This window comes from Delphinus delphis, chromosome 18 (genome assembly GCF_949987515.2).
Source record: "Delphinus delphis chromosome 18, mDelDel1.2, whole genome shotgun sequence".
In the NCBI taxonomy this organism is placed as follows: Eukaryota; Metazoa; Chordata; class Mammalia; order Artiodactyla; family Delphinidae; genus Delphinus; species Delphinus delphis.
Window position 1 is genome coordinate 34401305 of NC_082700.1, and position 19477 is coordinate 34420781.

At 38.5% G+C, this 19477-nt stretch overlaps 1 pseudogene; it reads right to left on the reverse strand.

The window, feature by feature from the left end:
• Nucleotides 1-2686: 2686 nt before the first annotated feature.
• The window catches only part of LOC132413540 (UDP-N-acetylglucosamine--peptide N-acetylglucosaminyltransferase 110 kDa subunit pseudogene), a 62203-nt pseudogene continuing 45412 nt past the window's right edge, over nt 2687-19477 (reverse strand).

The following is a 19477-nucleotide window of genomic DNA, read 5'->3' on the forward strand; positions in this document are numbered from 1 at the left end:
AAGGTCGAATCGCAGCCTGACATGCATTATTAGCGTTTGCAAAAGTTAGTTGCTTAACTACAATTGTACCAGTGAGTCCATCCACAATGAGTCTCCCCACCGCCTGTAACAATCTATCTACAAAATCAGCATATGGTTCATTAGGTCCCTAATTTTTGAAAGATCCTCAGTTGTGTGTGTATAAGGTAATTTCCTCCAGGCTTCTAATGCTAAATGATGTATTTGAGGATAAGCAACAAAGGGATAAGTTAATTGATCTTGTAAAGAAATACATTGTCCTTCCCCAATCAGCATATTATAATCAACTGGAAAATTATGGGCCACATTCTTTTCTGCTTGTTCAACAGCCCGTTCATAAAAATCAAACTTCCATATTAAATAATCTCCACCATTTAAACAAACTCGTGCTATAGATTTCCAATCAGCGGGGGGAAGAGCTTCTCCTGCAATAGCTTCTCCTGTCAACCATAGCAGTAGTAAAAGGAGCAGTGGGCCCATATTGAGCACAGGCAGATTTTAAATCTTTCAAAACTTTAAAAGGAAGAGCCCGATGCTCCCTAATAGCTTGTTGAGGATTATTAGGATCAGGTCTTTCTATGACAGGACAACAGAAAATAGGATCTTCTCCTCGTTTTATTGCTCCTTGTACAGCACGCTGCAAGGGACTGAGCATTTTTACAGATGTAGATTTTTGAGGAAGACAGTCCTTACTAATTTGAAGCTTTTTCACTGACTTATTTATCATAGCCATTAGAAAATGTTCCTCTTCGGGCTTCCCTGGTGGTGTAGTGGTTGAGAGTCCGCCTGCCGATGCAGGGGACACGGGTTCGTGCCCCGGTCTGGGAAGATCCCACATGCCGCTCATCTGAAATATTTAAATTAATTAGCTCTTTCAGTTTATGAAGTGGCAACGCAGTAGCTGATAATAGTCTTTTCTTCTGTCAGAGGCTTATGTTTTTCTGACTTTACATTCAAATCAACACTATCATGAGAAGAATCTAAACATTCTTTTATCAGATTCCACACACTAAATGTAACAACAGGAGTATGAGTAGGCCCTCGAGACTCATAATAATTTTTTAAATCTCCAACTTTCTGCCAGATTTCTATGTCAACAGAGCCGCCATCGGGAAACCAGGGAGATACATCACGGATATGCTGCAAAAACTCAGTCAGCTGTGAGGTAGAAACTTTATTACCCCGAGCTTTAAGCATCGAAAGTAAAACCTGAGCAAATAATTCACACTCCTTTGAGCCCTTTTGCCCCATCTTATTTTACTTCTGACTATTGCCTTATGCCTCTATTAGTTTCACTTTTATTCGTGGCCACACATATTTTGCATAAGGGTTCTCTTACTTGCATTTTCTTTTTCTTTTAATTGCCTTCACGCTTCAGGTCCCTGTTCGGGCGCCACTTGCCGCGGACTAGCCGGAGAAAGAGGATTTCACCGCCCAGGGCCAGAAGGGATGGGGTAAGGAACTGAAGTAGCACCGACGATTGGGGTCAGAAGGACCAAGACAACTGATGGCTGCAAGGCAAATTTTATTGCGCTACAGTTGCAGATTATATAGACTAGAAAAGGGAAGGTTGCCAGACGGTGGTTTACATTATGTAAAGACTGTCTCGGCTCAGGGTTAACTTCCCTGGGAGAAAACCCATAAAGCCAGAATCATCAAAAATAACCTGCACGTGCAGGGGGGAAACAGCTTTGCTTGTCTCATTTTACATTCTTTCTGATTTCTGGGCCCTGGTGATTTATCTCCCATGGAATGGAACAAGGAGGAGAACAAGTAGGGACAGTCCCTTCGAGCAGGGAGCGGCGGCATGCCTGGCATGTCTGTAGCCTGCTCTCAAGGCTGACTGCTTCCCACACATATGTTGGCTTGTTTAAGCCTCAAGCCCTCGATCCTTTGTGGAAATACAATAATTTCTTTCCTATGGTTTTCAATACCAAAAACTCAACTTCCAGAAGGGCTAAAGTCTAATTTGTACTCTAAACCAAGTAGCAGTGCAGTTCACTACTACTGAGGCTGAATCCATAAAGACTTCAAGACCACGTCCAGAAGACAAGTTTTAATATATAATACCCTAGAATATCTGAAACATAATTATCATATACATAGCTGGTCCTTCAGAGCTTTTTACCTATAACGTTTTTTGATGAAAGTTATTTAATGTACTGGAGATAACTGTGACTTACTGATCAAATATTTGAATACTTATACTTACCTGGGATTTCATTTCTGCTGAAAGAAAAAGGAAGAACAGGACTCAAAAAAAAAAGCAAACTTTAGAAATGAAAGTAAAAATCTTATCACACACTATCACTTTTGGAAGCAGCATAGAGGGGCAGTCAATGGTAAAACACTGGTGAAATAGGTCAAAACTCTAGGCCAAAAATCCATTATTATTATCATCAGTGACAGTACCACAACTGTGCCCTTCATAATTAATAATCACTCCTAAGAATCTTCATTTGGCACCAGATGATGCGGTTAAGAGAAACACTCTGGGAGGTTTTGAATCAGACTTGGTTTTTTGTTAGCCAAGTTACAGGAGAATTTTTAAAGTGGGGGGAAGGGAAGAAGGAAACGGACCAGAAAAAGAATTTAAGCCATCATCTATAAACCAACAAAGCACTGATAGTTCCAAACATTATATCAGACACTAAAATGAGTGATATAGGCTCAAGTGGTTTATAAAACCTATAAAAAGACTACACCAGCAAAGTCCCCATTTATCTGTAGGGTTCAGAAACTAAAACAAGGAATATTTTAGCTTAAAACCTTATCTCAAGAGAATCATATACACTTCACATGAACAAAAATACCTGAAACCAAACATTTTTAAAAGCTCCAATACCTAAAATATAAAGAAAAAAAATTATTCAGAAGACTCAATCAATCCATGATAATCACAAAACGGCTGGGCAATCTCTATCTCGCTTCCACACTAACTATCCATCCCATGGAAGACCAAGGGAGATCAGACCTTCCAGACTTACCTTCCAGACCTTCCAGACACCTGGCTGCTGCAAAATTCTATGGAGACTCCTTGTGGAACAGCAGTTTCCCATCTCTTGTGTCTCTCCCTATCATGATCATGCAGGAAGCAAGTCTGGCTGTGCTATTTCTTATCATTGTCATCCATCTTCAACATGGTATTGTACAGATAAGGAGAAAGTAATTCCCTTTCCCCCAGAAGGTTGAGGCTCAGGTACAGGGGTAATTCTCTTGTACATACAGTCATTATTTAGGCCGACTCAGTGACTTCAACAGGCTTAATCATGTGATCAGGTTTGTTGCCAACTGCATAATGTTCCCACATCTGTAGATAGAGCCTCTCTAGTTCCATTGTGTATTGTTTGGTGTTGAACAGAGGGCTAGATGTTCTCTGCTTCCAGACTTTGCCACGAATTTTCTTCAGGTATTCTAGATCAGTTCGCAGTTTCACAGCTATGTCTTCGTATTCTTGTCTATTTTTAGCAATAAGCTCAAGACAACCTAAACAAGTAAGCTGGGAAGCTGCAACTCAGGAAGCAAGAGTCTCTCCTGGCATAGTCACCATGGGTGTCCCTGCCCAAAGGACATCCATCCCTGTGGTGTGTCCATTACAGAGTGGAGTGTCCAAGCAGACATCAGCCAGCTGACCTCTCCGAACATGTTCCTCTTTAAGAGCAACAGGTGAAAAAATGATACGGTTCTGGGGGAAGGCCCATATTTTGTGCATACTGTTGAATATTAGGTTCTCCTACTGCTGGAAAACGCAACAGCCACAGTACACTATTGGGAACACCCTTCAGAATATTTGCCCACATCTGCAAAGTAGATGGGTCAATTTTATATAACTGATTAGTTACAGTACACAATGGCATCTTCCGGTAACCCATACTGAGAACGTGTGGTTACAATAATGGTATGGGGAACCTCCTCTCCAGTGGCAGCCTTATTGTTGATCAAGGTAGTTGCCAGCCCATTGCTAATACTGAATCCATTAATTGCTATCTGAATTTGTCCTCTGTTAATCATTTCAATAACTGCTTCTGCAATAGTATTCATTGGAATGACAGGCATATTAAGAGCTGTATTACTGCTATCGGTGTTGTGTCCTCCATCAGGACATTTCATCTTGACAATTTTCACATCTGGTAGACTATCAAGAAATGCTTTGAGGTCGATGTCATTCAGCACAATCCGATTGTCATAAATGTGCCCATTGGACTTAAAATCGATGACTGCTTTCTTCTTCAGGTGAGGGAACATATTAGCATGATCACCAATAAAGAAAGTATGGGGCATATAAGCCAGTTTCTCAGAATACTCCTCAGCAACTTCAGCAGGTGAAGTTTCCTGATCAGTGATGATATAATCCATGAAAAGCATGCCACTAGTCCCAGGGTACCCCAGCCACATTGCCTGAATAGGAGCTAGCCTGAGAGCAAAGAGTTCATTTCGAGCACCCTTGGTATAACCATTCATATTTACAAGGATGTGTATACCATATTGATGGATGCGATCAGCTGCTTTTCCATTGCATGGAATCTGAGAAAGATCAATGAAATGATTGGCTTCTGCCATCACTTTCACTCGGAAGTTTGTGCCATCATCTGGGCTCAGGGCATAACAGAATACCTCAAATTTATCAGGATTGTGCATGCCTGGAATAGACTGCATAAGATGAGAAGTAGGATGATTCCCAAAGTCAGAACTCACGTATCCTACACGCAGTCGACCATCACTGAGCTTCAAGTCTTTTGCATGTTCGTACGGTGGTTTATGAAGGACATTTATGTTATCCAAGCAGAGGTTCCCATGCCTCTCAGCAATAGCCTTCCTGACGCCATGAGAAAGAGGATACAGCATACTATGATGAGGCTGCACAGAAGGCAACCTATTCTTCTCTAACTGGTCAGCCACAATGCTGACCAACTTCTTCATTCGCTCATCATAGTCTGTCCAATCAGAGACAATCTGCAGGCAATGAGCCAAATGACAATAAGTGTCAGGAAAATCAGGTTTAAGCTTCAGAGCAGTGCGATAAGAAGCAATTGCTTCTGGAATATTCCCTGAATCCTTGTGAATGGAAGCCAGATTGCTGTGGGCATCCGCAAATGCAGGGTTAATCTGAATGGCACGAGTATAACACTGCAAGGCTCCCTGAACATCCTGCATTCTCCTTCAGAGTGTTTCCCATATTAGAGTAGGCATCAGCAAAGGTAGGACTGATTCGAATAGCCTCCTTATAATGCATCAGAGTTTCCTGCAGTTTTCCCTGATGCTGCAATACACTTGCTAAATTTGAATGGGCAGCAGCAAACTCTGGGAAGACTTCTAATGCTTTACAATACAAGCGAACTGCCTCTTCAATGTTTCCCTGTTCTCGTTTGAAATTGGCTAGGTTATTCAGAGAGTCTGCATGGGTGGGACACAGCCGGAGAGCTGTATTATAACAACCTTCTGCTTCGGCAACACTGCCCCTCTCTTTGAGAGCGTTAGCTAGGTTGCAGTAAGCATCAGGGAAATGTGGTTGCAATTCAATAGCTCGCCTGTAGGTGTCTATTGCCAGATCTATCAGGCCTTGCTCATAGTATACACAAGCCAGGTTGGCATGTACCATTGCATGATTTGGACTCAAGCTTAGGGCACAAAGGTAAGCTGCCACAGCTCTGTCACAAATCCATGCCTCTTTCAAGACATTTCCTAAATTGATATAAGCATCCAGAAAATTGGGGTCAAGGGTGACAGCCTTTTCAAAGTAATGAATTGCAAGCCAAATCTCCCCTTGTGCATTGAAAACACAGCCAAGATTACTCCAAGCTACCACAAAGTTCGGTTGCATCTCAATTGCTTTCAAATAATATGCCTTGGCTTCTTCCAAGCCACCCAGGGCTTTAAGCAGGTTCCCCAAGTCACTGTGAACACGGTACAAATCAGGATTGTACTGAAGGGCAGAGACGTAAGCTTGTACTGCCCCTTCCATGTCACCTGCTGCCACCAAAGCAGCTGCCAGGTTAATATAACCATCGATGAAATCTGGTCTGAGATGCAATGCATACCGGTAATGCTCAATTGCTTCCTGCAACTGCCCTGTTTCCTTGTACACATTCCCCAAATTCGAATAGGCTTCTGCCAGAATAGGGTTCTGTTTAATTGCCAGAGTACTAAAGTGGGCAGATCTGTCCAGCCTTCGACACTGGAAGTGTATAGATTAAAGTAATAAAAGTACACCAGTGTTGTCTGGCTCTTGTCTCCAGAGCTGCATGCAGTGTCTCTCAGCTGCCTCAAAATCTCCTGCCTGATATTCTCGATGTGCCAACTCAGCTAACCCTTGGAAGGAAAGCATACGTTTCGTTGGTTCTGTGCTGTCGGCCACGTTGCCCACGGAAGACGCCATCTGGAGCTTCTGGAGAGAGAGCGAAAAGGGGGTAATTGAGTCCCGCTGCCGCCACTACTGGCAAGAATGTTTCTAGAAGTAGCAAATACGAGGGCAGCAGCCATACCACTGCTTTGGCAGGCTTAAGCGACGGCAACAGTTACAGGCACCGAACCTTAGGAACTCTGGTTGGCCATCTACCTCTCACGGTCTTGAAATCTTAATTCTTAACCCTGCCCTCTTCCACCACTTTTCTCCTACTCAGGGAATAAAAATTACCTATACATTTGCCTTAGAAGAAATCAAAAGTCAGTAGTCCACTTTTTAAAATTTTGTTTTCTGTCCAGTTGGAAATGAAATACATGATTGAATTTTCTTCATCATTCATATAGTCAATGTGGAAAACATTAGGGCCATGAATTTCAATACGGTAAGATCAGAAAATTTTCAATTGGCCTTCCCAAACCACTAATAAGTAACCAATGTTGTATATAATGTTAAAATCTTAGAGACTGAGTTTGATATTTAAAAAGTTCTGAAAACATTAGCTAATTTTTCCTCATCATATTTCTCATGCCTCAAACCTGAGTATTACTTTTTTAAAAATAAATATTTATTTTTATTTTGGCTGTGTTCGGTCTTCAATGTTGTGTGCAGGCTTTCTCTAGTTGTGGCGAGCGGGGGCTACTCTTTGTTGCGGTGCCTGGGCTTCTCATCACAGTAGCTTCTATTGTTGTTCCACAACTCTATGGGTTCCTTTTTAGGTCCTACGAAGAAGCCTAGAAATTAGTTCATGTAATTATAGGTTTTTGCAAAATTGTCAAAAGTGAGATATTTTAACTTCCATCAGGGAAGACCAGCATCTCTTTCTTTGCCAATTTTCCTTCCATCATATTCTGCTACATTGGATCATATTGGAATGGCCACCGGCTTTTTTGAAATCTGGCTAAGGATATATATATATATATATATATATATATATATATATATATATATATATATATATATATATATATATATATATATATATACTTTTGCGTTCCGCGGGCCTCTCACAGTTGTGGCCTCTCCCGTTGCGGAGTACAGGCTCTGGACACGCAGGCTCAGCGGCCATGGCTCACGGACCTAGCCGCTCCATGGCATGTGGGATCCTCCCAGACCGGGGCATGAACCCGTGTCCCTTGCATCAGCAGGCAGACTCTCAAACACTGTACCACCAGAGAAGCCCTAAGGAGATGTTTTAAGTGAGGCTATTATGTGATTTTCAGACACCACCATATGTAATTGACTATATACTATCCCATTACAGGAATAACTTCCAGTACTCCTACTGACTACTCTACTGACTTAACTAGCACAAGACACAGAAGCATAAGGACAAAAACCACCTTACAATATAGCCATGTCTTGCACTTCACAGCTCTCAAAGCATGTGCGTTTGAAGAAGAAAAAAAGAACTGAAAAGTATAAAACCATAAGCTATTCTGTGGAAAATTATTTCAGTCATCAGGCATGTGAAAGATAAGTCAAAGATTCAGTTCTCATCAATGCTTAGTCAAAACGGAAATTTTCTTCTCTCAAGAATATACTCCAGGGTCTTCCCTGATGGCTCAGTGGTTAAGAAGCCACCTACCAATACAGTGGACACGGGTTCGAGTCCTGGTCCGGGAAGATCCCACATGCCGCGGAGCAACTAAGCCTGTGCGCCACAACTACGGAGCCTGTGTTCTAGAGCCCGTGAGCCACACCTACTGAGCCTGCAAGCCACAACTACTGAAGCCTGCGTGCCTAGACCCCGTGCTCTGCAACAAGAGAAGCCACCGCAATGAGAAACCTGCGCACCACAACAAAGAGTAGCCCCCACTTGCTGCAACTAGAGAAAGCCTGTGCACAGCAACAAAGACCCAACACAGCCAAGAAGAAAGAAAGAAAAGAAAGAAAGAAAGAAAGAAAGAAAGAAAGAAAGAAAGAAAGAAAGAAAGAAAGAAAGAAAGAAGGAAAGAAAGAAGGAAAGAAAGAAAGAAAAAGAAAGAAAGAAAGAAAGAAAATATTCCATCAATAATGTGTGTAATGGAATGGTGTGAATGAGTATTTTATCAGAATTCCTGTTATGCACAAACCTATAGCAGTACTGAAATCAGTAATGCATTTATAATAGTAAATATTTATGAGGAAGTAATCTATAGAGGTTTTCTTAAAGTTAACAATGAAAATTAATGTGACATTATCAATAATAAATTGTGAAGCTGAAATAAACTTTTCTAAACTATTAATAACTAAAAGCAAATTCTAATCAACCATGTTAAAAGAAATCTATGTCTATAAACTACAAAGTTTATTTCTTAAAATTTTATTTCTAAAATAGATAAACTGTCATATGAGGAGGCAGTTAAAGAATATATAGATAAAAGAGTGGGGGAAAAGTTTTATAGAGACACACCTGGCAGTAGTTAATTTTTAAATGTCATTTTTCTAGATTTTGTGACACCTATAGTATTGATATTTGAAAGCATTTAAAAAATTGTAATTTGAAGATTTGCTACTTCCAGGTAGAATAAAATATTTTGAAGCAAAACAACATTTCCACTGAGAAAAACAAAAAAAAAGCCAAATAAAATAGCCAGCATTCAATCAAAAAGTTCTAGACATACCAAGAGATAGAATCATATGACTAAAATTCTAAGAAAAGAACAGATAATACAAAAATATTTATATAAGATATTGTGTATCTTTATCAGGAAAAGTCTTTATCAATAAAATACTTTAAAATCATCAGAATATTATATTTTATTTATTTGTATATTTTATTTATATATAGATATTTATATATTTATATAAAGAACTTAAAGATAAAGCCCTAGTTAAGGCAGTGACAATAGCAGTAGCAGTGGGAGTGAAAAGAAATGGTTATATTCAAGCATATTTTGTCAGTAAAAGTCCAAGATCAGATGTCTGACTGCATACATGGGATGGATAGACGGAGTGGGAAAAATCAAAGTTAACTATAGAGGTTCTAGTGAAGATGGGGTTGCCATCACCCAACCCAAGGGGTTGCGATCATCCCCAAGGTCTAGGAGGCTCAAAGGGAAGGTTATGGTCAGCAGAAAAGTTAATTGGTGGGAAAATAAAACTCCCAGTCTCTCCATCTCCTTATACCAGTTTTTTTTTAACATCTTTATTGGAGTAGAATTGCTTTACAATGGTGTGTTTCTGCTTTATAACAAAGTAAATCAGTTATACATATACATATGTCCCCATATCTCTCCCCTCTTGCATCTCCCTCCCTCCCACCCTCCCTATCCCACCCCTCTAGGTGGTCACAAAGCACCAAGCTGATCTCCCTGTGCTATGCGGCTGCTTCCCTCTAGCTATCTATTCCTTATACCAGTTTTGTTTTTCTGCTCATATACGTAGCAGCATTTCATTCAAGGGGAAAGTCATTGATCTGACTGGTCAAATTAAACAACATAGTTCAAGGCACATTTACAGTGGTTACTTCCTCCACAATTTAGAAAGTCACGTTCACAATTTCCCTCTTCCTACACCGTGGAACACATTGGTCATTCCTCCAAAGTTTCCACTCCATAGAGTGGACTAGAGAGGACGTTAGCTCAGAACTGAGAGCTTGGCATGAGATGGTGTCAGCCCCACGCAGAGCTCTGGCATAAGTTATAACCCAACCCAGCTCTACAGAGAGCTCTGCATGGAATCTTGGGAGTAAACTCAGCCATAATAATGTGATTCTGTTTTTCATTTGGTTTTCTTCCTTGCTTAACTTTCCTTGGCCACTCTGACAAACAAACTTTCAGGCATTCCTGGGCCACTCACTAACTTTATTCCATTTAATGTCATTCAGATTCCCAAGAAAATTAGTAACAATAAGGAGGGAAATTTGGAACATGGTGAGTTTTAGATGCCTGAAATATATAGGTAATTGAATCCAGTTAAGTAGCAAATTATCTGGATCTCAAATATGTCAGTAGAATAGCAGACTAAGCTCAATTTAATGTACTCTTACTGGAGACACATGTAAATTCTGGGTCAATTTTGAAAAAATTAAAAGCACATAGCTGAGATTAAAATAAAGAAAGGAACACTGCATGTTTCAGAAAGTAACAGAGAAATTAAATCCAGAGAAATAAGAGCAGACTGATGTCTATGGGTTCTGTTCCTTAGTATAGGCCTTATGTAAATAGGGGCTGGAGCTAGAAATCTAACATTACCTTGAGGCCAGGAATTTAGACTCAGGATGGAACAATATTGAGAAGTTAGTACAGATATCCTACAGAAATTTCTTGAGGAACTTCTTAGTCCATTAAGAGGGCCAAGGGAGGTGGTGAGGAAGATTGGTATCTCTTGAAAACCTTCAGGTACAGAAAACATCAACACCTCTGAAAAGTAGGCCTGTCCTTCCCAGAGTTGTGATGGCCAGGTTGTCACTAACCTGTAAGGCCCTGTATGAATCAGAAACTGCAAGGAGAATAATTCAAAGAAAAACAGATGCAGGATGGGTGTGGCAATAAATCCTAGGACCCTACCAAAAACAAAATTAAAACCACTCTAAAGGGAAATTTTAACAAACCACAGCAGATAGTATCCTAACCAGAATAGAATAATAATTCTGAGGAAGTTACTTTAGTTATTTAAGTAATATTCAATGCATTTCCATGGCCAGGCCCTTTTGAAGAATTCTAAAACATATACAAACAATTCATTTACATCTTATATCCCACCATCCAGAGCAAAATTCACTTAAGAACTGTACTGGTGGAAATTGGGCAGCACTATGGAGACAATAAAAAGGTGTTTATCATCAAAAAACGTGAAGGTAAGAAAGATAATGTCTAATTTTTAATTATCCTGTGGTTTATTGAAATCTTTTGGAAACCCAAAATAGAGAAAACCTAGGAGGAAATGAAGATTTAAATAGTTAGAGATTTATCAACTCATCTACAAAAGCTTTATTAATCTCTTCTTTTAATAACATTCCTGAGAGGTATAAATGTGTCCAGTGATAGGGTTGAATAAGCCTGAGAGAATTTCAATTGTTTACTATTCTAGGTCAGCTATTAAGACCTTTCAGGAGCATCTTTATTTTCATGGCATCATCCAACAAAAAGCAGGATATTTTACAGAAAGTCCTGGTCCACTTTTTGGCTTGCTTTTGTGTTTATGTTTTTGTTTTTTTCACATTGGGCGGTACATTAGGCTACCTATTGCATACTCCCTCATTCATGCATGCATTTATTCAAACAATATTTACTGAGTTGAGACATTTAATTAACACTCAATAAATGATGTTTAGATGAATGAATGCGCTTTTTATCAAAGTAAGTGTAAGTACTGAGAAAAATTACAGAATGTATGATCCCGGCCCCGCAAAAGCTTATAACTGTGTTGAGGATATAACATACGTTGTTGAAATAACTAATATATCATATTGGCCAGTTTCTAAGTTCAAAAATGAGTTTTTATAAATAATCAGAGCCTAAGGAAGACAAAGAAGGGACAGTTCATTATGGGTTGAATCTATCAATAAATGTACATTTCAGATGAGATTTGAGATTGACCTTAAAGAAAGAAGAGGACTTAGATATATGAACAGAGAACAAAAAAGGCATGGTGATAGCATGTGCATAGATAGTGTGGCCAATATTTATGTTCTTCATTAAGTATAGTCAGAGATAACCCAAATGTAACTGTTCCCATGGGTCCATTCTCAGTATCCAAACAAAACGGCAAATCCTATCTTAGTAAAAATAATGAAAAACAGTCTTTAACAAAGAGATTGTGAAGGAAAGGGGGAGAGAAAGGCTTGCATCCCACACCACACAACAAAACTTATTTAATTATTTATTTAATTTTCTCCCTCTGAAAATTTCCTCTCCCTCTCTCTGTACGTCTCTCTTCTCCCACATCTGGCCACACTCTACCAGCCATCTTTCCAGATCTTTCCAGAACTCTCCATCCTAGTTTTATTATACCACAATTTAAACATCTCACAGGTCTCCAGGATGCATCCCATCACTTATTCCACAAAGACAAACAAAGGACACTTCTCAGGATCACGTTTCTTTGAAGGAAGAGGTCATGAGGAGTGATTATAAATAATATAAGGTGGAGAACAGTGACTTAAAATACCATTTTTCCTCTTAGAATGTGAAGACAGGGAACTTTGGAAAACTAGAAAATCTAGAAAGGATTCATTGATAATTATTTATTTTCAATGAATAAAATAAAATGTAATAATATGGCTAAACTCTGACAGATTAACTTTTTCAAAAGTTGATTTCACACACCTTCACTACTGGGATGTTTGATAAACACAACCTTCCTTCTTTACTTTCTTCTTTCTTTGCAGATATACTGGCACCAAACTTTCAAATAATAAGAACCTTCCCATAAGTCCCTTGCCAGGCAAGATTAAGGTATAACAATCCAAACAAATTTTTGAAGAAGATAACTGGCTGAAAGCACAGGAAAAGAGCTGGGTTTCTCTTATTCAACAGTCACATAATGAGTAATGTGGGAATTGGTTTAAAATGTCTCTCTCCATGAGGGGCTAAGGTTAAGATTAGAACTTCTGAGGCCAGAAGAGCAAAATAACTACAACAATCCACATATTTTCAAGAGCCGCCCTTTGGATGTGAGGGATTAATTTTTCCCACTATTTTTTCAGCAACACAACTGGTGTCTTTATTAAATGACATAAGAGAATACAGTGTGGCCAAGAAGGCTTAGATTTCCTTAGCCCCAAGTCAGATATTCTCAAGTGACTGTCCACACAAATTAAAAAGAGAGATTTACAAGAGGAAACTGGATACAATTGAGTGTACTTTTATTTCAACCCTTTACCTGAATTTTTTGTTTTGTTTTCAATTCTCCACTGAAGTGCCTACATTAATATATTTTTAAGAACATTTCCTTAAGTTGAAGTATTCATTCAGTATATTCATTTACTATAATTTAGAAAAGCCAAATGACTTAGGCAAATTCATTTCTACGTTGCCACAGCAGTGTATTGTGAACTAAATGACACCTGGCAGTTCTTTACTCAGATACTAACTCAATTAGAAGGCAGAACAAGGATACTTACCCATTCAGGGAAGGAAAGGTCACTTAGCCTCTGTAGCTGTCTTAGGTCTCTTATCATCACAGTAATAAACTGAAGACTAAAAACTGTATAATCATCTCAATAGATGCAGAAAAAGCTTTTGAAAAAAAATTCAATATCCATTCATGGTAAAAACTCTCCAGAAAGTGGGCACAGAGGGAACATACCTCAACATAATAAAGGCCATATATGACAAGCCCATAGCTAACATACTCAATGGTGAAAAGCTGAAAGCATTTCCCCTAAGATCAGGAACAAGACAAGGACGCCCACTCTCACCACTTTTATTCAACGTAGTTTTGGAAGTCCTAGCCACAGCAATCAGACAAGAAAAAGCAAATAAATAAAAGGACTCCAAAATGGAAAGGAAAAAGTAAAACTCTCACTGTTTGCAGATGTCATGATACATAGAAAATCTGAAAGACACCAACAAAAAACTATTAGAGCTCAAAAATGAACTTGGTAAATTTGCAGGATACAAAATTTATATATAGAAATCTATTGTATTTCTATACACTAACAGTTAACTACCAGAAAGAGAAATTAAGGAAACAATCCCATTTAAAATCGCATAAAAAAGAATAAAATACCTAAGAATAAACCTGCCTAAGGAGGTAAAAGACCTGTACCCAGGAAACTATACGACACTGATAAAAGAAATTAAAGATGACACAAACAGCTGGAAAGGTATACCATGGTCACGGATTGGAAGAATTAATATTGTTAAAATGACCATCATACCCAAGGAAATCTACGGATTCAATGCAGTCTATACCAACATATCAAGGGCATTTTCCACAGACCTAGAACAAATAATTTTAAAGTTTGTATGGAAACACAAAAGATCCTGAATAGCTAAAACAATCTTGAGAAAGAAGAACACAACTGGAGGAATCATGCTCCCTGGCTTCAGACTGTGCTACAAAACTACAGTAATCAAAACAGTATGGTATTGGCACAAAAACATCAATCACTGGAACAGAATAGAGAGCCCAGAAAGAAACCTATGCACTTATGGTCAATGAATCTATGACAAAGGAGGCAAGAATATGCAATGGAGAAAAGTCTGGGCTTCCTTAGGGATGGTTTCATCAATTAATTTGTTTTCTTAAATGGCCCATACTTTTTCATGTCTTTGTATACCTTGTGATATTTTTGGTTGAAAATTTGGCTTTCAAATATTATAATGTGGTGTCTATGGAAATCAAATTCTCCCACTTTCCCAGGGTTTTCTGGGCTTTTGATTGTTGAAGGCTGTAGTAGTCTGTTTGTTTAGGGACCTTTCCAAACTATTTTTGCAATGACTGTATTCCTTATCGTATGTAGGCACTGAAGTCTCTGTTCCTTTAGTTCATGTTTAGCTAATGTTTTGACAGAGATTTCCTTGAATTCCTGCACCTAAAACAAACAAAAACAAATATACACAAGCACATCCACATGCACACTCAAAACCACACACCTCTCCCCAGTGTGCAGATTGCTGGATCACTCCTTCAAGATTTAGCTGACCTGAATTGAGTTCAGGGCTCAGCCCATGGTAAAAACTTAGAGACTCCTCTGGTGTTTTCAGAACATGCATCTTATCTTGAGTATGCATGTGGCCTTCTTAATTTCTCTGGACACGTGTACTTTTTGAATGTTCTTATTTCCCAAAGAATCTCCCCCAACTTTTGCTCCTGCATCTTATGTGGTCTATTGTATTTCAATGCACAGTCTTCTGCCCCAGCCATCTGTGCTTTGTTAGTTCACCTTGCACTTTTTTTGAGCAATGACCACTGCTTTTCCAGACTGTGTTCCAAGTTAGCTAAGACAGAGATAAGCACCTTGTGTCAGTCCTTCAGGTAGCTCCCAGACAGGTTAGAACAGATACACATAATAATCTGAGTGTACAGTCTCTTCTGCTCCCTCCTGAAGCAGGATTGAGGGTCCCATACTAGGAATGGTCTGCTGCTACTTTAAGACTATCACTGCATTAAGACTCCACCACTTTAAGACCATCACTACACTAACAGTGGATGGGGCAAGGGCAAGTAAAAATGCCACAGAGCTTTCCTGCCATTTTCAAATTGCCTCTTCCCTGGTTCAGTATGTGTTTGGTTGCTGTAAATCTTTGGCTGATTTCAGGACTAAGAGAAACTCAAATAACCCCACAACAAGAAACAGTATAATCAAACTCTCAGAAGCCAAAAGACAGAGAAAGAATCTTTTCTCCCAAAGGAGAAAGAAAAAAGAAATTTGTTACAAAGTAGGGATCCTCAAAAAGATTAATAGCTAATTTCCTATCTGAAACCACGGAAGCAAGAGGCCAGACATATTTAAAGTGCTGAAAGAAAAAACTGTCCACCAAGAATTCTATATTTGGCCAAACTGGTTTCAAAACTTAGGGAGAAATTAATACATTCCCAGATGAACAAAGGCTGAGGGCGTTTGTTTTACAACTTCCTACCACTGCCCTATGAGAAATGCTAAACTGAACCTTCAGGTTGAAATGAAAGGACACTAGACAGCAACTCGAAGCTGTATAAAGAAATAGAAATCTCCAGTAAAGATAAATACATGGGCAAATACTAAAGCCAGTATTGTGTTATTGGCTTGTAACTCTACTTTTTATTTCTTACATGATTGAAAAAACAAATGCATAAAATAATCATAAATCCATGTTATTGGGCTCACAAAGTATAAAGGTGTAATTTGTGACAACAATAATGTAAAGAGGAGGAATGGAACTGTAGAGGAACAGAGTTTCTGTGTGCTACTGAAGTTGGTTTCAATTCAAATTATATTGTTTTAACTTTAGAATGGTAAATGTAATCTTCTTGATAACCACAAAGAAAATATCAATAGACTATAAGCAAAAAGAAATGAAAAGGGAATCAAGAGTTCACTACAAGAAAATCGGCTAAGCACAGAAGAAGTCAGTAATGCAGTAAATGAGGGGCAAGAAATGCATAAGACATACAGAAAACAAGCAGGAAACAGACAGAATTAAGTTCTTCCTCATCAGTAATTTTTGAAAAAGTAAGTGGATTAAGCTCTCCAATAAAAAGATAAACATTGGCAGAATGGAGTTTAAAAAGAACCATAATCCAAGTATATGCTGTCCGCAAAAAACTCACTTGATTTCAAAAGACACAAGTTGGTTGAAAGTTAAAGCATAGAATAAAATATCCCATGCAAATAGTTAAAAAAAAAAAAAAGAAAGAAAGAGAGAGAGAGAAAAAGAAAGGAAGGAAGGAAGGAAGGAAGGAAGGAAGATAGATCTGGGATGGCTACTTTAATATCACACAAAATAAACTTGAAATCAAAAACTATCACAAGAGGAAAAGAAGGCCACTATATGTTGATAACAAGTTCAATCTATCAAGAAGATATAACAACTATAAACATATATGTACCAAACAACCCTGAAATATGTGAAGCAAACATGACAGAATTGAAGGAAGAAACAGATAGTTCTAAAATAACAGTTGGAGATCAATACCTTGCTTTCAATAATGGATAACACATCTAGACAGAAGATCAGTAGAGAGGTAGGGGGACTGAATAACACATTTAACCAACTAAACCTAACAGCCATATATAGATCACTCCACTCAACAACAGCAGAATACACATTTTTCTCAAGTACACATGGAACATTCTCCAGGGAAGACCATAAGTTAGGCCACGATACAAGTACCAATACATTTTTAAGAAATTGAAATCATACAAAGTATCTTCTTTAGCCACAGTGAAATGAAGGTAGAAATCAGTAACAGAACCATTGGTAGCCATTTCCCATCATGCCTGCCACACATGATATAAAGCAAAGAAGGGAAAAACATATTTTACCATTTAGAAAAGTGGGAAAGAGGACATACCACTAACACAGAGTATGTGCTGTTTCCCGTTGTCAGGGGTAGAAATAAATTAGCATCATTTATTCATTAGTGCATTAATTTCTTGGTCAATCATTGGGCAGCCAGTGTTTCTGCCTGATGGGAAGATTTCCTATACTCATGTTGAGTGGAGCCAACCTTGAAAGGGACATTTAAAAGGATTATACTGTGATGGGTTTCGCAGTATCCTTCCTCCTATGCCAGTATTTAGGCTGGGGTATTTCCATGGAGTGTGTACAATCATAGGCCCCAGGTCACCAGAATTTAGTTTTATTCCTTTTGTTAATACATTCCCTCAGTACTTTGTCTTTTGTATCCTTTTGCATTTACTTCATTCTTTATTATCACTGCAAAACAACTTTGTTTCCTGTTCAGTTGCCAAAAAGTGGATATCAATATCTCCTGAGTTTTACACCTCACAGATCAGTTTTACATATCAGGGACAGAGACAGCAACTATTTCCAATGACTTTGAGACATACTTTGAACATGTGATTAACATGTGGAGTGTTGAAATGTGTGTCGAGCTCATTATACTTGCTCTAAAGATTTAAAAATCTTTATCTTTGAATAGTTTTCCTGTGCTGTCCCTTTGTGTCAGACTGTTAATGTGCAGTCTGGCACCTTCAAATAATGTGGCTTTGTAACCAATTATTTACATGTTGTTTTATCCACAGAGAATCTTTTTTTTAAAATAAATTTATTTATTATTTATTTTTGGCTGTGTTGGGTCTTTGTTGCTGCACATGGGCTTTCTCTAGTTGGGGCGAGCAGGGGCTACTCTTCGTTGTGGTGTGCGGGCTCCTCATTGCTGTGGCTTCTCTTGTTGTGGAGCATGGGCTCTAGGCGCTGGGGCTTCAGTAGTTGTGACACGTGGGCTTCAGTAGTTGTGGCTCATGGGCCCTAGAGCACAGACTCAGTAGTTGTGGCACACGGGCTTAGTTGCTCCGTGGCATGTGGGATCTTCCCGGACCAGGGCTCAAATCCACGTCCCCTGCACTGACAGGTGGATTCCCAACCACTGTGCCACCAGGGAACTCCCCACACAGAGAATCTTAAGGTCAAAACATATAACTCGATTAATTACACTTCCTCCTGTTCACATTTCCCTCATCTTTTCTTCATCTTCTGTCTATGTTTCCTTGGCCCTGTTTATATTAAGTGCTTTTGCCATTATATTTGATTGTCTGTATTCCAGTGAGTTACCACACTGCTTTATGAGACACGGTAGGATATAAATGCATCTAAGTAATATATGTGTGTGTGTGTGTGTGTGTGTGTGTGTGTGTAGTTTGCTTGACTGCAGTGTTTTTTGTTTTCTGTACTGAATTCATTAGCATGGGTTGGTATAAAATTTAGCATAGGTCGATATGTAATTTGTAAACTAATAAAGTCTTAAAAGTGAGGAATTAAGTCTTTTAAATTTAATTATTTATTGCAAAGAGCAGAATAGCATACATAAACAGGTGCCTAATGAAAACTTGTATTCTAATTTAGAACTCTCACGAACACCTTTTTTTTGGTTCTTCTAATGGTATGATAGTAGGCCATTTGATTATTTTTATTTTTATGGCTTTAACTGTAGAACAATGAAATATTCGTAAATTTTAAAAAGTATTTTTCTTTATTCGATGCGGGTGGGATACTGGAGAAATGAAAGGTCAAACACCTATTGAGGAATCCATACTTGTCTATATATTGTGTACTTTTATTTCAATAACTGATTTAAAATTCCTAAAAGGATGCTATAATAAGTTATTATGCCATTTTACAGACTGAATTAAGTGAATTTTAGGGAGGTATGAAACTTGCCTAAGGCTATCGAGCTGCCAAGCGGTAGAAGTGAGAATTAAATCCAGGTATACCTATCGCCAAAGTTTCTGCTCATTTCTTTACATCATCCACTTTTAATAGCCAATGCTTTCCTGCTTACAAATATGACTGAGGTTTCCAGACAGTCAACATTGCTTTTTAATCAGATAGAAAAATTACTGTTGATTCTCTAAAGACATATTCCTTTTCCATTAAGTGACTTTAGTTGTCCAAATAATACTTCCAGACAGTAGTAATCATACAGTTGGAGGCTAAGAACAGAACCCAGGGATGTGTCTAG